The 20,442-nt window shown below is 43.5% G+C and overlaps 1 protein-coding gene and 1 long non-coding RNA gene across 3 annotated transcripts in view; both read left to right on the top strand.

Moving 5' to 3' along the window:
• The window catches only part of C2CD2 (C2 calcium dependent domain containing 2), a 1,081,249-nt gene that overhangs the window by 75,963 nt on the left and 984,844 nt on the right, over nt 1-20,442 (top strand). The gene's annotated exons all lie outside the window — the stretch shown is intronic.
• LOC122801651 lies at nt 1,735-15,377 on the top strand. The gene is made up of 3 exons (XR_006364774.1): nt 1,735-2,973; nt 3,609-3,613; nt 15,366-15,377. It is a non-coding gene; the product is annotated as an uncharacterized LOC122801651 (long non-coding RNA).

Below are 20,442 nucleotides of genomic sequence, written 5' to 3'. Positions count from 1 at the left end.
AGTATGACCGTCAAGTCTTTATGAGACCCATTGCTGCTACTGCTATTAGAACTGTCTGGGTGTGTTTTGTCCACATCGCTCATGTTTCTGTCTGCAAATCCTGATATTTTATGACTTTTATGTACAGTCACAAACACTGTAATTACTAGTTATAGCAATTTCAATGATCAATGCTACTTTTGTCTTTTTTTCATGGACTACTATACCTGGTTTTCTTGCATTGATTTCTGAACTGTTGGTAATGGGTGGTCTCATGAGATACACACTTCACCATTGTTTATAACTCTTTGCAGTTCATGTTTCCGGTGGTTCTCAGCTACTTCTACATTGTAGTGTATGCACAATTCCCAATGCAACAGTCTTGCCACATTATTGTACCTTTCAGTGTATAAGCCCTTTGCCAAGAGTGTATCACACCCAGCAACAAGATGTGTGACTGTTTCCATTTCTTTTTTACAGAACCTGTATTTATCTGTTTCTTCCACATGTTCAATGGACTTTGTAAACCAACGTGTATGTACTCCACTATCCTAGGCCATTATTAACCTTTTAGTCTTTGGTTTCGACTCGTCTTTCCATAACCATTCCTGCATTAAATCCTGATATGAGGTTTTTCCAGGAGATCTCTATAGCTGCCATTATGTTTATGGCTTTTCCACGTTTCTTTCCATCTTATTCTTTTCTTTATATCTTTCATCTGTTTTTTGTCACATTCAGTTTTACTTCTGGTATGATTTCCATTCCTATTTGACACTGAAATGCTTCAGCTAAACTAAGCAAAGTTGTCATCGGAGACTTCTCCTCATGTTTTAAAACTTTCACTATGTTTGAATCTGATGAGATCAGCAAATGTGCATGTAGTCACATGATTGCAGACCTGTTCATGTATTCTATTTTGAGAAGACTCATACCTCCTTCAAAGCAAGAAATATATAATCTTGATGTACACTGATTTTTATATATCATTTGATGAGCATGAAGCATTTTTTTTTTTGTTATCGATCCAGTAATTTTTGGGGCCAGCCATTCACTTCAAAGCTGCAAGTTAGAACAGGAAGAGCAACTTGATTTATTGCTTGAACTTTATTCTTAGATGTGAAGGCAGTTTTCAGCATCAGTTTTAGTTTTCTGAAGTGTTCCTTACTGAGCTTTATTCTCATTTGTTAATGTTTTATTATTGATCTTTCATGTATTCATAAATATTTATATACTCTCCCCTGCTCAAGTTTTTAATATCACATTCTTATCCCAGGTTGTTATTTTCTTGGTACTTCAGCTTTCTTGTTTAAAATGTTGCTTTTGTTCCATTTCTAGTTATGCTTTTACCTCTTTATCTAATGAACAATATAGATAATCATCCTATTGATCACTGCTGTGTAGCATTAGCTATATGGGGTTATAGCCTGCAAAGATATAATGGCAGGCCAGCTTCCAAATCTTCAGGACACCTTCCATGCACCCAAACCATCGGGTAGCTCGAGCTGAGCTCACTAAAAGACAAGTTTGGATGGGAAGCCTTCAGAACTTTACTACACTCCTCTGAGGCTTTCGAGGATCGACAGTTGGCTTTTGCTTTCCTTTACTGAGTAGATAAGTTCCCTTTTGGGAAAAAAATGTTCCACTTTCTTAAGTTTGTTGATATTTTATTACTTTCCTCTTCATGGAAGTTGTTTTAAAGTTAGGAGTGTTGTATTTTAAAGTTAGGAGTGTTGTATTTTAAAGGACTGTCTTTAGAGTGTAACATACTTTTAAATGGAGTGCTCATTTTTTTCGGTCTGTTAACAGTGGTATAAAGTAACTGAAGACATGATGTGTTGTTGTCCTATGTCGCCTTCATTCTTACCAGGATGGGTGTGGATCCGATCCTCTGATCCGAATCGGCCTTTATACACAATCTCAAGGTCTTTCACTGGCTCATGGCTAAACCCTATCCCAGCATGCCTAAGAAAGCTCCCCAGATCTCTTTTTGCCACTAAACAAGATTGGGTGCTCGTTCTACTGGCTCTGGCTAAGTATACTCTTTTTATAATCGCTGTTGTTGGAAATTGCCTATTCTTGCTATGTTATTGATCTAGATACCTAGTTATTATGCTAGTTATTTCTGCTTTGTTCTGCTGTTGGCCGCCGTCTTCCACCTAAGCATTATCGTCCCTATCCTGGCCTCCTCCTTAAGATTATCTATAGCCTGTTTAAGTTAGGGAGGTGTTCTTTCTCTTGTTTTCTCTTTTAGGAATTGTTTATGGTCAGTTCATTTAAATTAAAGAACTGCCTTACCCTTAGCCTGTTTAAGTCAGAGGGCTGCCCCTTTTCCTTTCAGTCTGTTCGGGCATAGCCCGTTTAAGTTAGAGGGCTGTGCCCTCCCTTTCATCCTCTGTATCTCCTTTTTATAGTTAAGTTTTAATGTTAGCTTGTTGTTGTTAAAAAAAAAAAAAAAAAAAAACTTCCCTAGCTACTATCCCATTCTTTCAGGATGTCTTCTAAATATTCGAAACCTTCTGGTTTCAAAAAATGTGAAAAATGTGGACAGAAAATATCCCTTACTGATAGACACACAATTTGTGTCTACTGCCTAGAAGCTGTCCATCTCCAGGAGTCTTGTTCCATTTGTCATCCCTTTAATCACAGGGCTCTCCTGGAGAGGAAAAACAAATTGATACTGAGAGGTCTCTTTAAAAAAAAAAAAAACCTTCTCAGAAGCAGTACAAGAATGTCCGGGTTTATCAAAGTCCGACCAATCTCCATCTTCAAAATCTGACAAGTCTGGGAAGAGATCTTCCTTTTCTAGTGCTCCATCGGAGCCTTCAAAAAAGGTTGCCAAAATTTCGACACCGGATCCCAAGTCTGTCGAATCCAAAAAATCTACAGCTCCAGCACCATCAGTGTCAGTGCCGACAGAGTTTGAGTTGCAGAGTCAGTTCCCTGTCTTGGAGACATTCTCCCCAACTCTAAGATCAGTTATACTTCAACCTTCCAGTCTCCAGCCCCCTCCACCCAGTCTTCCAGGAGCCTATCCGATGATGATGTGGATCGAGTGGTACAGAGGCTATTAAGGACACTGGTGCTGGCCAAGATGTTATCAGATCCAACCCTGAGGACTTCTGATCGGATCACATCCTCCCAGTCCAACTTCAGAGTTGGAATGTCCTGAGCTGATAGTAGTGGAACCATCGGACCTGAGATCTATTACGGGATCTTCGCATCCGACAATTGCTCCGACGTCCTCAGCTCCATCAGAGCTTGAGGAGTCTAGGAACTGATGCTCTCCAGTCGGGTCCGGGGAGGCGAGTTGTATCTGATAGTTGTCAGATCTGACCTTGCCTCTCGGGGCATCAGCTCAGGTGAGCTCGGCTCCTACCTCAGCCTCTGGGATGACCTGCTTGATTCTGGGGTTCCCCTGAAGTTTTTGGATCCAGGGATTTCCTCGGATCAGGGGCAGGGGACTTTTGAGGTGATGAGGAGAGTACTGTCTCCACAGGCAATTCTGCTGTCATCTCCAGACATTCTTCCCCCCAAAGCACCAGTGTCTGCCTCTATACCCTTGCATCCACAGGGACACGAAGATTCTAGGCCTCTCCAGAGTACCCCTTTGAGAAGGTCCCTCAGAAGAGGTTATGTAAGAGGAAGCATTTAGACACCCCAGAGGAGTCCATCACTTCTGGTACAGACCTTGATGAAGCTGAGGAGTCTCCATGGTCACCTCCTGATGATGTCCCCTTTGGAGACATCTTAGAAATACTTAAGCAGAGAGGCGTCTGGAAGTCCACCAACCCTTTAGCAGAGGAGTCGGTGTACCTGAAGGCCTTTGGATCTCACCTTTCCTCCCCTTGGGTTGTCTCCACCTTTTGATAAACTTATGGATTAAGTTTCTTGGAAGGTGTGGTAGTCTCCAGATTCAGTGGAACCTGTTTCTCGGAGGCCAAATAAGTTATCATGTCCCTCTCGGGCAAAACCTTTTTAACTAAGGGAGTGCCAGTAGATGCTATGATGGTAGCGGTAGCCACCAAGAAGGAACTCTTAGACATCATTTTCTGTTCATCCACTGAACAAGGAGTCTCATACAATGGACAAATATGGAAAGCGCATTTTTTTCTTCAGCGAGTTTTGCTCTGATATCACTTGGAATTACCTGACCCATTTTACTAGATTACAGAGAGATCTCCTGAAGGAGTTAGGCGATACTCTCCAAGGTTCAGTAGCCGAAGGGGTTTTGTAGAAAGTTTCCTCTCAGCTGTCTACCTTAAATTCAGTTGTCAACTCCTCCATGAGACTGATTTTTTTATGTAGTGGATGGAGTGAGTAGAACAGCGGGTTCAGGAATTTCCCTAAGGAGACATTCTTGGATCCGCTTGTGCACTTTGCAGAGCCCTTTAAATCTTCCTTTGTGAATGCCCCGTTTGATGGCTCATCTCTGTTCGGGCCCAAAGTCAAGGACACACTAACCAGGTGTGAGCAAGAAGGAAAGACTCTGTCTGCCATTGGAGTCCATTTTTCCCTACATACCAGACCATATCCTAAAGGTCAGAAAGGAAGTGGAAAAATGTGGTTTCAAAAATCCCATAGAAGTTTCCAGGACACACGTGGTGAATCTTCCTCCAGGGAAGACACTGACCATGCGGCAAAGGGGGTCCGCAGAATAAGGTGACAGAGAATCTTTCTTTAGTAAGCCCTTTTAGCGCTCTTGAAAGGAGGCCCACTTGTCCATCTCTGGAGGCAGTCTGGAGCCACTTATCTTTGTACCCAGAAGCCTGGCTACAAACAACAAAAGACATGTGGGTACAAAGCATCCATATCCAGAGGTTACTCCTTACCCTTTTCCTTCCCCGTCCCAAACATAAAAAATATCCCAGACGTTCCACCCAGTCAAAGGGAACAGGCAACATTAGAAATTCTAAAATTGCTAGACAAAAGAGTCATCCAAACAGTTCCCACAGATCAAATAGGATCTGGAACTTACTCAAGATTCTTCTTAGTTTCAAAGAAAACGGGGAACTGGAGACCAATTCTGGATCTCAGCAATCTAAACAAATCGGTAAGAAGGTCCAAGTTCCAGATGGTAACACTGCAGTCAATACTCCCTTTTCTGGTACAAGATGATTGGATGTGCTCGAGAGACCTCCAGGATGTGTACTAACACATAAGAATGGACAGGCGATCCAGAAGACAGCTACATTTTCATCTGGGAGCCAGTCACTACCACTTTCGAGCTCTGCCATTTGGCTTCACTATAGCCCCCAGAGTGTTCGCTAAATCTATGGCAGTAGTCGCGGCTCACTTGAGGTGCTTAGGATTCCAGGTTTTTCCATACTTAGACCACTGGCTTCTAACTGCCACCACCGAGCATCTACTAATAAAAGCAAGAGACACCCCCTTGCAGCTCTGCTCTCACCTAAGAATTACAGTAAACTACGAGAAATCTGCCTTGCTCCCTTCTCAGAATGTCATATTTATAGGAGTAGAATTGGATACAACAAATATGATGGCCAGACTTCCTAAAGAAAGAGTTTAAGTTGTACAACGTGAAGTTCTAAATCTTCTCACAAAGATAAAAGTACAAGCAAAGATAGTCCTAAAAGTTTTGGGAACCATGGCAGCAGCAATAACCTTGATCCCATTAGCATGTCTACACATGAGAATTCTCCAGTGGCTACTGTCCACTCAGTGGTCGATGCAGGAATTGCCGATGTCCTACAAAATTATAACAGAATCTTGCAAAAAAAAGACCTTCGTTGGTGGCTTTACTCCACCATGTGACGCTAGGTTGACCAATTGTACTTCCCCAATCACTGGTCACAGTGACCACGGATGTCTCTCAGGGTGGTGGTGGGGGCATTATCTGAGAAAGACCGTCCAAGGCACCTGGCAGGATCACGAGGCCCATTTGCACATCAGTGGCCTAGAGATGAGAGCTGTGCTTCTGGCATTGCAAGCATTCCAGGAGTCTCTTTCGCTGGGAACTATTGCAGTACAGATGGACAACATGTCAGTTGTATGGTACATAGACAAACAAGGAGGAACCAGATCTTACCCCCTTTGTCAAGAGGCCCTGAGAGTATGGTAATGGGTGACCTCCTCCCAGCACTTTCTGATAGCACTGCACATCCCTGGGAAATCCAGCATGATAGCAGATAGACATAGCAGAGCGATTCTGATGCCTTACAAGTGGTCCCTAAAACAGGAAGTGGTGGAAAAGATTTCCCCCAAATGGGGCCAGCCTTGCTATGACCTTTTTGTGACATCCATGAATGCCAAATGCAGCAGCTACGTTGCCCTTATCCCCCCTCCGGGGGAGTCACCAAGGAATGCACTTGTACACGATTGGCCCTCGCGTCTCCTCTGCGCTTTTTCTCCCTTTCCATTAATACACAAAGTTCTTCAGAAAGCCATTTACTTAGGAAGGGACTTGATACTCATTGCCCCATACTGGCCTCATCAAATCTGGTTCTCCTTCCTGTGGCCTCATCTTCGGGATGAGCCTAGGATTCTGGACTCAGTTATAGACCTTTTGACTCATGCTTCAGGAGTACTCCATCCTTCCCTTCAGATCCTCAATTTGACAGCTTGGCTGCTCAATTCCGACCATAGCCAGGTTTCCTAACCTCTCCATCAGTTAAACACATCCTAATATCTTTTCATAAGGCTTCTGCAAGAAAGATGTATAGAAGCAAATGGAAAAAATTTTCATTATTGGCTTCTCATAACCACATTGATCCCTTTACTGCCCCAGTCAATTCCATTCTACAGTTCCTAGCAAAATTATTCACTGAGGGTGCAGCTGTGGCTACCATTTAAGTTCAATTAGCAGAGATATCTAGTTTTCATATAGGTGAGTCTGGCCTCAATGTTATGTTCGCATAGGCTATGCAAAGTGTTTCTTAAAGGCACTTCATTACTACGACCATCTATCAGAGACTCCTCCCAGCACCATGGGACTTAAATTTCGTCCTATCTCTTTTAATTTTCCCCCCATTTGAGCCAGCATCATCCTGCAAACCCAAGTATTTGTCATGGAAAACTATTCTCTTGATAGCAAATGCCTCTGCTAGGAGGGTGTCAGAGCTGCAGCCTGGTCAGTAAAGCCCCCCTACATGCTCTTCCAGAGAGACAGGTTATCCTTACGAGCAAACCCTTCCTTCTTGCCAAAAGTATGTTCAGAGTCAAATTTGAACCAATCTATAGAGCTACCAATCTTTTATTCAAATTACGGGAATAAGGCAGAATACATGCTGTTCTTTGTATTTCACTGTTGCAGTCATCACACTTGGGGTTATCTGCCTGCAGGTAGCCCTCAGTTGGCCTGAATACCAGAGTCTTGGGGAGTTCTGCTTCGGATGCTGTCGCCTCTTCCATGACATCAGGTCATCAGGGGTATAAAGCATGCAGCCGACGCCATTACACCAGCTTTTCTTGCTGCGTGGGAGCCCAAAGCAGAAGCAGTTCGGAAGTGCCGATCAGCTGCTACCTGAAATTTTCGTTTTTCGAGTTTCAAACCTGAAGTCTTCTAAAGCTAAATACCCCGTTGGGGATCCTTTTTTCTTGCTCTAACCGATGTCAGAAAAAGTTAACAATTGTCTTGCCTGCGGAAAGCAAATACCTCAGAGATTTTCATTCTTACTGCGTCACCTGTTTAGGCCCAGGCAACAACGTTCCTCGCTATCGGTTTTGTGCCTTGTTCAACGCCTGAACTATTTGTCATCTGGCTATCTTTGTCGCTAAATTCTTTCGCTCTTGTTCTCCGTATTCTGAAATGGCTTCGTTGAACCATCCAACTACCGAGCTTCCAAAAAAATGTAAGGATAAAGACAGAGACAGACTGCATAGGTCCAAAACTGCTGATGATGGTTCTGTTAAGCTATTCGCCAATCTGCCGGTATTCAGTGAGGTGCTTTCGCAGCCCCTGATACCCCTTCTACAGAATCGCAGGCCTCTACTGAGACCCATTCAGAGTTCGGTATGCTGTGAGATGCTTCTTAGACTATGGAACCTGTGGATGTCTCTACCTTGGATGGGTCCGGAGCCGCTGTGCAGGCACCAGCTTCTGAGGGTGTATTCAGGCCTTCTGATGTTTGTGTTAAACTGACTACTTCATTTTTGACTAAAACTACTGAATTTCTCAGGCCCAGAGTTCGCACTATGCCTAGGAAACTGACTACCAAAGCGCATTCTCAAGCTCCCATGCCTCAGAAACAAATGCTTAGAATGGCTGAAGACCTTATTACTTTAATTAGGGGAAGCCAGCCTTCCCCCCTCTAAAAGACAAATAATTGATTTTCCTTCTGATTCTACAGACCATGAGTCCAATGACTCTGACCCCTCTGATTACCAGAACATACCCTTATCCACCTATGAGGATTCAGATGTAGAGGATTCCATTCCCTCTGCCTCCCCTCCAGAGGACTTTTCTTTCGGTGAAACCTTGCATACCCCTAAGAGAGCATTTCCGCTGGGAATGCCAGGACTACCCTCAGTCAAAAAAGAGACTCGGAATTTTTAGACTTGCCTCAGCACAGGCTTCTAGCTATACCCCCTGTCCTGGATATTATAGACAGTGTCTTCATGGAATCCAGTCTTACCCCTGATACCTTACCACCAGCTCCTAGAAAGCCTGACAGGTACTATAGAGTACCTGGCTCTCACAAATTTCTCTTTAAAAATTCTACTGCGGATCCAGAGACCATTTCCCAGGGACCTAAAGGTATTAAGGCTAGTACAGCCAAAAACCTTAACCCTTCAGACAGGGATTCTAGGGCTTTAGACAGATGGGGTAAGAAGGTATATACCTCTGCAACTCTTGCCATCAGGGCTTTAAATTTCCAGTTTCACACTTTGAAGTACCAGCAGCATATTATAGAACTAATTAAACAAAAAATGTTGTTGATTACTGATTGTGCAGAAAATAAAGCTTTACAAGAGTTAATGCATTCTGCTAACCAAGTTGGTAAACATACCTTGCAGTGTGGTTTTGATGCATTAGAAGCATCTCACATGGCTACTGTCACTGGGATCTTTTCTGAGAACGCATGCTTGGCTGAAGGAACAAATCTTGCCAGACCATGTCAAGCCAAAATTACTAGATGCTCCATTTAATCAAGAATGTTTGTTTGGCACAAAAGCAGAAGTTCTTGAAACGATGGATGAAAAAGCTAAATTTATGTAAACTGTTAAATATTTCTTACAGGTGCAGCCACCTAGATTCAGTAGGCATTGGCCTTCGAAGAACTGGTCCTTTCCAGCCCCTCCCAGGCCTTCTCAGTCCAAACCCGGGGGCAACTGACCACAAAGACTACAGTGTCGGTATGCACAGATCTAAACAATGGAGTGCTCCCATCTCAAAAACAGGGAGTGGTAAGCCACCCTCTTATGGATAAAGTTCACAATGACTTCTCCTGCATCCTTCCCAGCCATGCCCAAGTACTTGCACCCCTAGGAGGAAAACTCACCCTGCATGCAAAAAACTGGGAATACATTACCCAGGACTGTTGGGTCTTAAACATTGTATCCCAGGGATACAGATTCTACTTCCATTCACTGCCAACCCCAAGCTGATTGCCAGACCTTGCCTCAAACCAGTGGGCAGAGGCCCAAAAGCAAGTACTTTCTCTTCTCAGTATCAGGGCTATTCAACCTGTCCCAACAGAGCAAAGCAGACATGGTTTCTACTTCAGACTGTTTCTGGTGCCCAGAAAAGAAAACTCTTAGCGCCCTATCCTGGATCTGTCAATTCTCAACACCTTCCTTGTGGTACCAAAGTTCAGAATGCTTACATGCCAACAGCTGCTGCCTAGGATAGCCAAGGACTCCTGGCTGGTCATTCTAGACTTAAAAGAAGCTTACCTGCACATCCCCATAAGGGAGTCTTGCAGGAAATATCTACGTTTCAGTACTCTGCACTTCCTTTTGGCTTATCTACTGCGCCCAGGGTATTCACAAAGTGCCTGGCTCCAGCCATTGCATACTGCAGGCAGAGAAACATTCAAATTTACCCATACTTGGATGATTGCTTGATTCAGGCAGACAGTCAGGAATTGCTACTTCAGCACCTGACATTTGTAATGAGACTCCTAACTTCTCTGGGGTATACCATCAACGAAAAGAAATTACATCTGGTACCCAGCCAAGAAATTGTATTCCTGGGAGCAAGCTTGAACACAATTTCCCAGATGGCATTCCTCACTCCAGAAAAACAGGTTTATTTGATAAATTACTTCAAACTAGTGGCCACCCAAACCCAGCTATCTACAACACACCACAACACCACAGTCATGACATACATAAACAAGCAGGGGGGAACTCATTCCTACCCACTCTGCAGGTTAGCCATGGCTCTGTGGAGCACAGCCTTGAGCAACCAAGTGCACCTGCAAGCTCAATTCCTGCCAGGCAAACAAAATTCACTGGCAGACTTGAGCAGAAATCTAATGGACCCGCACGAGTAGAAACTGGAACTTAATTCATTTTAATGAATTCAAGCTTCTAATCCACAGGTTGGGGACACCAGAGGGGGACCTCTTTCCTTCCCCCAGAACCATCAGTTGAGCATATTTTGCACAAGAGCTCCCCACAGCCAAGCATGGAAAGTGGATGCCATATCCTTTACATGGGAAAACCTCTCAATCTATGCCTTTCCCCTCTGCCCCACCTCTCGAAAGTACTACTCAAGATCAAACAGGACAGGCCAAGGACAATCCTTTTTGCACCAGACTGGCCACGCCAGCACTGGTACCCACTTTTATTCGGTCTGACAACAGTGCCATCCTGGAACCTGCATCAGACCCCCTCTCTGCTGTCCCAGCAGGAGGGCCAGATTTTGCATCCTCAGCTTGCAAACCCTGAACCTAGAAGCCTGGCTTATTCCCTGAATACATCACCAGCAGCCCTCAGCAGACAGGTGCTGGATGTCATCCTTGAGGCCAGGAGGCTTAGTACTAGGAAATCCTTTTCAGAAAAGTGGAAAAGATACTGTTCTTGGAGCCAGTCTCAGGGAATGGACACAGCCGTGCCCACCTTACCGCAAATCCTAGATTATCTAGCAGAGCTGCTCCACAAAGGCCTACCCTTCTCATCCATTAAGATTCGTGCCTCTGCCATCTCAGCTCTTTACAATACTGAGCCACCCCTCTTATCTCACCTTCTGGTCAAACAGTTCCTGAGAGGAGCTAACAATCTAAGATTCCCGAGGAGAGCTCCCACTCCTGCCTGGGACCTTAACTTTGTACTAGAGAAGCTCACGCTCCCCCATTTTGAGCCTTCTGCTACAGCAGAGTTAAAATTCCTCTCTTGAAAAACAGCCTTACTTCTAGCCATCACTTCAGCAAGAAGAGTGTCTGAGTTACAAGCCCTTATGGCTGTGAAACCCTTCATTATCTTCCATGCTTACAGGGTTTCCCTCAGCGCTAACCCATCACTTATGCCCAAGGTGGTATCCAGTGTGGCTTTAAACCAATCCATCCATTTACCAACCTTTTTTTCCTAATCCTCAGAATAAAGGGGAAAGGCTCCTGCACTCCTTGGATGTGCACATACAGCTTAGGTTCTACTTTGACAGGACTAAACCGTTCAGAAAATCTGACAATCTGTCCCTTTGCTACAGGGACAGAGGGCAAGGCCATTTCAAAGCAAACCATCTCCCAATGGATAGCACACTGTATCCATTTCTGCTGCAAGCACCATGGAAAATCTACCCCACAGGGGATCAGAACCCATTCCACTAGGGCTACCTCAACCTCTTCAACATTTCTCAGGGGTGTCCCTACCAGGGACATCCTGGAAGCTGCAACCTGGAGTTCAGTACACACCTTCACCAAGCATTACGACTTACCTATTTTTTCTAAAGCCAGAGCTGGATTTGCTACAGAAGTCTTACTAACCTGCTATCCAGCCCTAATACTTCTTCACTGCCTCCACCCTTCCTCAGCTTTGGGAATCAACCCAAGTGTGATGACTGCAACATTGAAACACGAAGAACATAGTACAGTTGTGTACACTTACCATAAATGTAGATGTTCAAGTCTATTCACTGTTGCAGTCCTGGTTGCCTTCCCTCCAGCCCCCTGACTTTTCTATACTTTCTACCCATCCTCTTTTTTGGCCATATCTCATGGCAATGGTATTTACTTTTTACTGGAGGTGATCCACACCATGTAATTGCATCCTATTTTGGGGTCTTCTGACATTTGGGGCAAGAAAAACTGATGCAATGGCATTGGCTACATGCTTTATACCTCCTGACGACCTGGCGTGATGAAAGAGGCGACAGCATCCGACGCAGAAATCCCAAGACTCTGGTATTCGGGCCGACTGAGGGCTACCTGCAGGCAGATAACCCCGAATGTGATGACTGCAACAGTGAGTACACTCGAGCATCTACATTTATGGTAAGTGTACACAACTGTACATTACATCAGCTGGATGTGCATAGACAGTTACGTTTCTACTTACGCAGGACTATGAACTTCAGAAAATCTGACCAGCTATTTATATCCTTTTCAGATTCAAAGAAAGGTACTTCAGTCTCTAAAGTGACACTATCAAAATGGCTTTCAGATTGTATAACCGTCCCTTCATGTATAAATCTCAAAACAGAGATATTCTCCATAGAGTTAAAGCCCATTCTACAAGAGCCATAGCAACCTCTTCCACCTTTTAGGCTAGACTACCAATTGATACCATATGTGCTGCGCAACATGGGCAAGACCACATACCTTTATCACTCATTACAAAGTTGATTTGGCCTGTAGGAACAGGGCTTCCTTTGATCCATGATTCTGAAGAATGTTCTCCCTTGAGCCACCCAAGAAAGATGGTGCTAGGGACACTGTCCCATCCTGGTAAGAATGAAGGTGTGGTAGGACAACATAAAGAAGATGTTCTTCATCTCACATTGCTGCAGTCATAACCTGTGGGTAGTCCGCTGTCCCTGAATACCAAAGCGTGTCGGTCATGGTCGCTAGATCTGGGTACTAAAGCGCATGACCACGCCATATCCCCAGTCTTTCTTGCCGCATGGTCGAAGCAGAAGCAGCGTTTGCAGTGCGATTCTGAGTTTCAGACCAAGACCAAGTTGGAATATTTTTGTCTTTTCTTGCCTCAGTTAAATCCGGATGTCAGAAAAAGTGAATAATTGTATTGAAACAGATACCTCATAGGGATTACCACTCTCTGTATTCCTTGTTTGGGGCCTGATGTGCTAAATTTAATAAGCGCCACCATTAGCGTAGGTTAGATTGTGCTAGGCTTGTCTGAAATCTCTGAAATCCAAGCAGGATGAGTCGTCCGTTCCGGACGCCGGTTCTTTAGAAACCACGGTGGAGTCTGTGGATCCGGCCGAGGTTTTAGTTTTGCAAGATGTGGCCTCTCAGGAGTCGGGTCAGGCTGAGGGGGCCTCTCAGGTTGCTGTGCTCCCTTCTTTGCATAAGGTGGTTAGGCCTTCTCCCTCTGTCTCCAGGCCTGGTTTGTCTTCCTCCAGTCCTAGTTCTGCAGGTTCTGTGCCTAAAAACACATGCTTAAAATGGCAGAAGATTTAATTACCTTGATTAGAGGTTCTATGCCTCCTGATAAGAGGCCTAGGGTGGAGCCAGAGGTGGAAGGATTGGAACATTCTTCAGATTATTCAGAGTCTTCGGCTGAAGACATTCAGGATTTTCCCCTTATTCTGATTCTGACGAGGATTCTAGTCCCTCTGCTTCCCCTCCAGAGGATTTTTCTTTTTCAGAAACCCTGCATTCTATGAGGGAGCATTTTAAATGGGAAGGTCAGGATTTCTCAGATTCCCGGAAGAGGCTTAGGGAATTCTTGTTTTTACCACAACATTTTGGATGTTATACAGGATTTGGTTCATGCCTCTGATCAGGTGGGTAAGCATTCTTTGCAGTGTGGTTTTGATGCTTTGCAGGCCTCTTCCAGGGTGGCTGCCACTAGGTCAGTTATTGGATCAGAACTTGTCAATTTTGGATGCTCCTTCAGTCTGAAGTTTTGTTTGGTTCTCCTGTGGAGTCAGTCTTGAAGAAAATGGAGGACAAAGCTAAGTCTATGCAGACTGTTAAAGATTTTACAGGTGCAGCCCCTAAGTTTAGCAGAAATTGGCCTACTAAGGGATGTTCTTCTGATTTACAGTCTAGGGGCAGATCTGACGTGGTAGGGGCAGAGCTCATGCAGGGTTCTAGTTCCCCTGCACAGTCTACAGGTGAGGGCAGGGGCCAGTCCAACAGACACAATGACCTGCATCTTCAGCTGCCCGATCCTTCCTGTCTGGCAGCTCCTCTGGGAGGAAAGTTGGCACTTTTCAGGCAAAATTGGCTTTTAGTCACCCAGGACAAATGGGTGTTGGACATTATAAACCGAGGCTACAAGTTTTATTTCCACACATTGCCTTTCAAAGGCATGCCACCTCCTCAGCAAAGGCAGAGGCTCACAAACAGATTTCTTTACTTCTTCAAATGGGAGCTATCCAGCAGGTCCCTCCATCAGAGGTGGGCCTAGGATTTTATTCTCGCCTGTTTCTTGTACCAAAGAAAGGAGACACTTGGAGGCCAATTCTGGATTTGTCTATTCTCAACACATACCTGGACATTCCAAAATTCAAAATGTTGACTTTGCAACAACTTCTACCTATGCTAAGCAAAGATCACTGGATGGTGACTCTGGATCTCAAGGAGGCTTATCTTCATATTCCTATCAGGCCAAGCTGCAGGAGATTCCTGGCTGGGACTATATCAGTTCTCTGCATTGCCCTTTGGCTTATCTACAGGGTGTTCACAAAGGTTCTGGCTCCGGTGATAGCCTTCTTACGGTTAAGAGGAATACAAATTTATCCTTATTTGGACGATTGCCTGATTCTTGCTCAAGACAAAGACAAGCTACTTCACCATCTTCAGTATGTTATGGCAGTGTTAAGGTGCCTAGGGTATTCTGTGAACGAAATAAAGTCCAGTCTAGTACCCTCTCAGGACATGTGCTTTCTGGGTGTGAGACTGAATACAGCCTCTCAGATGGCGTTTTTGACCCCGGACAAGCAAAGAAATCTTACCCTTCACTTCCAAAATGTCTCTCCTGTCCAGGCTGACTGCAAGGACAGTCCTTCAAGCCTTGGGGTTCATGGCATCTTGTATTCTGGTGCTTCCCAGTGCCAAACTGCATATGAGGAAGTTACAATGGTATCTCAAAAGTGTATGGACTCAGCACTGCCACGATTTGGACACTGTCATTCAGATAATACCTTTCATTCAGAAGGAATTTTTGTGGTGGGCTCAGGAATGTCACCTAAACAAGGGACTCTCTGTGACCAGTCAGATCTTAACGACAGATGCCTCGGACAAGGCTTGGGGCGCACACCTCAATGGAAAATGGGTTCAAGACACGTGGCCTGCCAGACTTCAACATTTGCATATCAACATGAAGGAGATGTTAGCAGTCCAATTTGCATTGATGGCAAGGATCTACTTCACCCAGGACAAGTGTTGATTCAAACAGACAACACAACTGTCATGTGGTACATCAACAAGCAAGGGGAACCACTTTGCAGACAAGCTACGATTTTGTGGGAGACTGCTCTCAGTTTGCACCTCACTCTTCAGGCAAGGTTTCTGCCAGGAGCACAGAACTCCTTAGCGGATGTTTTGAGCAGACAGATGGTGGATCCTCATGTCTTGTTGACAGTGTTTTGGGGACTCCAGACATAGATCTGTTCGCTTCTCCACTAAATTACCAGCTACCAAAGTTTTGCACAAAGATGTTTCATCCAAAAGCTTGGAAAGTGGATGCTCTTAGTTGGAACAATCTTCACGTCTATGCCTTCCCTCCTCTGCCTCTCCTTCCCAAGGTGCTCTTGAAGGTCAGACAGGACAAGCCCTCCATGATTCTTATAGCTCCAGATTGGCCTCGTCAGCACTGGTACCCTCTGCTGAGGAGTTCCTCCTTGGCCTTTGCCAGCAAGTCCACACCTTTTGTCTCAGGCAGGCAATCATTTCATCAATGTCAGGATACAGTCCCTGCATCTGACAGCCTGGCATATTCTGTTCTAAGGTTCCTCAACAAGTTTTGAATGTTATTTTGGAGGCCAGGCCTAGTACAAGGAAGGTTTATGCTGATAAATGGAGGAGATTTTTCTTTGGAGCAAAGCAAAGTGCTTTGATGTTTCAGTACCTAATTTGAGTGTTTTACTTCAGTATCTTACAGAATTACTAGACAAAGGTTTGTCTTTCTCCTCTGTAAAAGTTCATGCTGCAGCCATTTCTGCTCACTATGACTGTGACCCACCTTTATTCTCTCATCCTTTGTTCAAGCAATTTCTTAGAGGGGCAAAGAATATAAGACCCCAGAGCTCCTACTCCTTCCTGGGATCTCAATTTTGTGTTGGAGAAACTCACTTTATCTCCTTTTGAACCTGCAGCTACAGCTGAGTTGAAGTTTTTGTCTTGGAAGACAGCTTTTTTGTTGGCCCATACGTCTGCTAGAAGGGTATCTGAATTACAGGCTCTAATGGCAGTTGAACCCTTCCTAATATTTCATAAGGACAGGGTCTCTAACCCTACTTTCATGCCTAAAGTGGTCTCAAATGTGGCCTTGAACCAGTCTATTCATTTGCCTACTTTTTATGCTGATCCCCAAAATAAAGGGGAAAAGATTTTGCACTCTTTGGATATTCACAGGCAGTTATTATTTGAGCAGAACTAAAGGGTTCAGACAGTCTCAACAGTTGTTTGTTTCTTTTGCTTTGGGTTCTCAGGGGAAACCTGTTTCTAAACAAACTATTTCTAAGTGGATTGGTCATTGTATTGCTTTTTGTTACTCTCATCATGGTAAGGAGATTCCGGCTGGAATCAGACCTCATTCCACTAGGGCTACTGCCACTTCTACTGCTTTTCTGAGGTGTAGCTACTAAAGATATTTTGGAGGCAGCTACTTGGAGTTCAGTGCACACTTTTTCTAAACATTATCATCTTCCTCTTTATTCAAAATCTAGGGCTGGGTTTGCCACTGCAGTTTTGCAGGGCATGTTAGCAGCTCCCAATGCTTTATGATTTTGCCAACCTCCTTTGCTTTGGGATTCTTATGACTGCAGCAATGTGAGATGAAAGAACATAGTACAGTTTTGTACCTACCATAAATGTAGATGTACTGTAGTTTGGGGTGGTTGTGTGGTTTGGGTTGTAGATATGGTTTGTACATGGGTGGTTGGATGTTTTCTGTTTTTGGCTATGGCCTTTCTTTTAGGGCCTTCTGACATCTGGGGCAAGAAAGACTGAGGATCGCCAGCCTAACACTTTGGTATCACAGGTTATGACTTATGTACTCACCATAATGTTCCATGTGTGTTGTCCATCTTCACCTTCATTCTTACATCCCACCCTCCCCTGCCATTTCTACTCCTGGAAGACAGAGTTGGTATAATTGGATATCATTATTCTCTGGTCTTCTTTATTGCACACTGAATTATTAAACTGCTTTTATTTTTATTACTCTTATTGTAACTGCAAACAAGATCTGGGGAGCTTTCCTAGTGCATGCTGGGATAGGGTTTAGCCACGAGCTAGTGGAAGACCTCATGCTTCTGTTGTAATGGCTGAGTCAAATCCAAGGATCAGATCTGAACCCATCCTGGTAAGAATGAAGGGGAAGATGGCCAACACACGTGGAATGTTATGGTGAGTACATAACTTCTTTTGTTTTTCCTGTGGACATTTGTATTTTATTTTATTTATTTATGTATGTATGTATTTATAGGCAACCATTTTTGGCTTGAGCATGAAAAAGACTATCAGTCCCATGCTCTGTCTTTCTTCCAGCTACAAAAAAAAAAATAAGCAGTCTTTGCCACCACAGCAGGCTAGCAATGCTTGTGTCAGAATGTTGTTCCCATCCACTAGCAAGCTGCTGTTGCCATTAGTAACACAGGTAGCTCTGTTTTTTCTTGTCAAAAAAAAATGGAAAACCAAGCATGTCTCTACTCCTCCTCAGACTTCTTTGGATAGGAGTAATTTAATGGATCTGGCTCAGGGTTTGATTCAGACTATTGAGCCTTCTTGTAAAGTAGTTTCTGGTAAAAGAAAGATGGATTCCTCCTTTCCTGGTGAGATTCAAGAGTCTAAGCATGAACAGAAAGTTGCAGGGACAGATAAAGTTTTTTTTCCCCTCAGATTTATGATTCAGACACTGAGAAGAGCTCACTTTCTAATTTTCCCTGTTTGGTTTCTCTTTCTCTGAGACTACTGCTAGAATTGACAGTGTCTTCAGTGGGTGAACACTGGGGTTTCTTAGTCCCTCAGAAGATTCTGTGAATGGTTGTACAAGGATTTTCCAGAACCTACACCCATTCCTCCCCTTCTGTCTGTTTTAGAGGATGTGTGCCTTACTGCCTACAGTTTTCCTGATAGCCAGCTACCCCTAAAAAGGCAGAAAGAATTTGTAAAGTTCCTCAGTCTTTTTATTTTTTGTACACTTTTCCCAAACCTAACCCAGCAGCTATAGCTTTAGTTGATCCCACTGCTACTAAGCACTTAGTTGATTCCAATCCTAGTCTTTCTGATAAGGATGAGGAAATTATTAATAGATATGGGGGCGAAGTGTATACTTGAAAATTTGATTTTCAGAGTTTTGAATTGTCGGGCTCATATGTTAAAATTTGTTCTGACAAATTTTGAAATTGTGTGGAATGTTGCATCTGCAGTTTCTTCTTGTGAGGAAAAATCTGTTTTAATTAACTTAGTTTCTTCTATTGCACTGGTCACTACTCGTTTACAGCGTGTGTATGACTCTGTTGATATTTCTTCCAGGGCTATGGCCACTGGTACTGATTTAAGGAGTTTTGCAAGGCTGCATTTTCGGTACCTCCCAGATGATGGTACAAATGAGGTTTTAAATTCACCATTGGATAGAGTTTTAGTGTTTGTCTCCTCTGTTGCAAAGGTGATGAAAAGGGAAAGCTGATCTAGGGAATCTATAAGATTTTTCAGCCTTCAGCCTTCCTTTTCCAAATTTTCCTTGGGATTTTCTATCTACTCATCCAGTTTTGGTAAAAAAAAAGAAAACAGAATAAACAGTCTTAACAAAATATTGGTAGACAGACATTTAAGATGAAATGGCAAGGGAGTTTCTTTGTTTATTTATTTTCCATTTGTTTACTGTGATAGTCTGATTGGCTAGTAGCCCATTTTCAGCAGAGGCCCAGGGAGAAAAGCTCCATTACGTATGCATAGTTACATAAGCAGAAATTTGAGAAAACAATTACACTAGTTGTAAAAGAGTAAATAGCATTTGATATTAAAATGCATTAACATAGGCATTCAGAATGTATACATAAACAATACTTGTCAGCAGGAATTGACATTAATAACTTGGAATTAGAGCATAAGCAGTTAGTGTATAATAAGTATGAGTTGTCTGTTAACTAGAGGAGAATACGGAGAGTGGTTTGAGAGGTGAAAATGGAAAGAAAAGAGAGGTGGGGGGAATTTATCCTGGGGTGATACAGGTGCAGAGCCAGTTGTTGAAAAGGTGTTCTTTGAGTAGTAATTTAAATTTGGCATTGGTGGGGGTGTTGAGTATGTTTTCTGGAATGCGGTTCTAGATTTTTGCTATATGGTTTGCAGATAGGAAGTCACCAAAAAAGTTAGTGGTTTTGTGACTTTTTAGTGGTAATTTATTAGATTAACGAAGAAAACAGGAAGTGTTGTAAAGTTGGACTAGGTTTTAAGTGCTGGTCAAGCATCAGGTTGGTGAATGATATTGTGAGCAATCGTAAGTTGGCTAAGTGAAAGTAGATGTGATAGTTCGAGACAGCTGTTTCAGGGCTGAGCAGTGATGCGTTCTGTTCGGGAGGCTGACAGCAAATCGAGCAATTTTATGGAAGCAGGTCTCTGGTTTGGAGTTCAGATTTTCTAAGATTAGTGAAGATGAGTGAGGCGTACAGTAATGTGGACAGAAGGTGTGTTCTAGCAAGGACCTGTTTGGTGGACTGGGTGAGGAATATTCTGGTCCTATATAGACAGTCAAGTTTAATATTCATCTTTTTAATGGTAAGGGCTATGTGTTTGTCAAATTTTATTGAGTTATCTATTGTGACAACCAAGGAGTTCCAAAAAGAAATCACAATCCTCTAACAAGTCTGAATGACTATTCAAGATACCTTGTGAACCCCTCCTACCCTGGTTCCTTTTTTCTTCCAGAAAGTCTGATTCTCCATTTTTGTGTTTGGCAAAAGAAAGTTTCAGACAAGTGGGTTCTGAAAATCATTCATCAAGGTTACAGATGACAGTGGGAAGACATTCCTTCTGTCCATGGGGTTATTTCTTACCCTCCAGCTCAGCCTTTCTTATTTCCACTGGTTCTTCATTACATGTTGTCCCAAGGAGTGATGGAACCAGTTCCTCCTTTCTAGGTAGGGAAGGGCTTTTATTCAAGGATGTTCCTAGTGCCAAAGAAAGAAAATGATTGCAGACCAGCTGTGGA

This window comes from Protopterus annectens, chromosome 5.part0 (genome assembly GCF_019279795.1).
Source record: "Protopterus annectens isolate FY-2018-M chromosome 5.part0, PAN1.0, whole genome shotgun sequence".
Classification (NCBI taxonomy): domain Eukaryota; kingdom Metazoa; phylum Chordata; order Ceratodontiformes; family Protopteridae; genus Protopterus; species Protopterus annectens.
The sequence above is the reverse complement of the archived record's forward strand: the minus strand, read 5'-3'. Positions and strand labels throughout refer to the sequence as shown.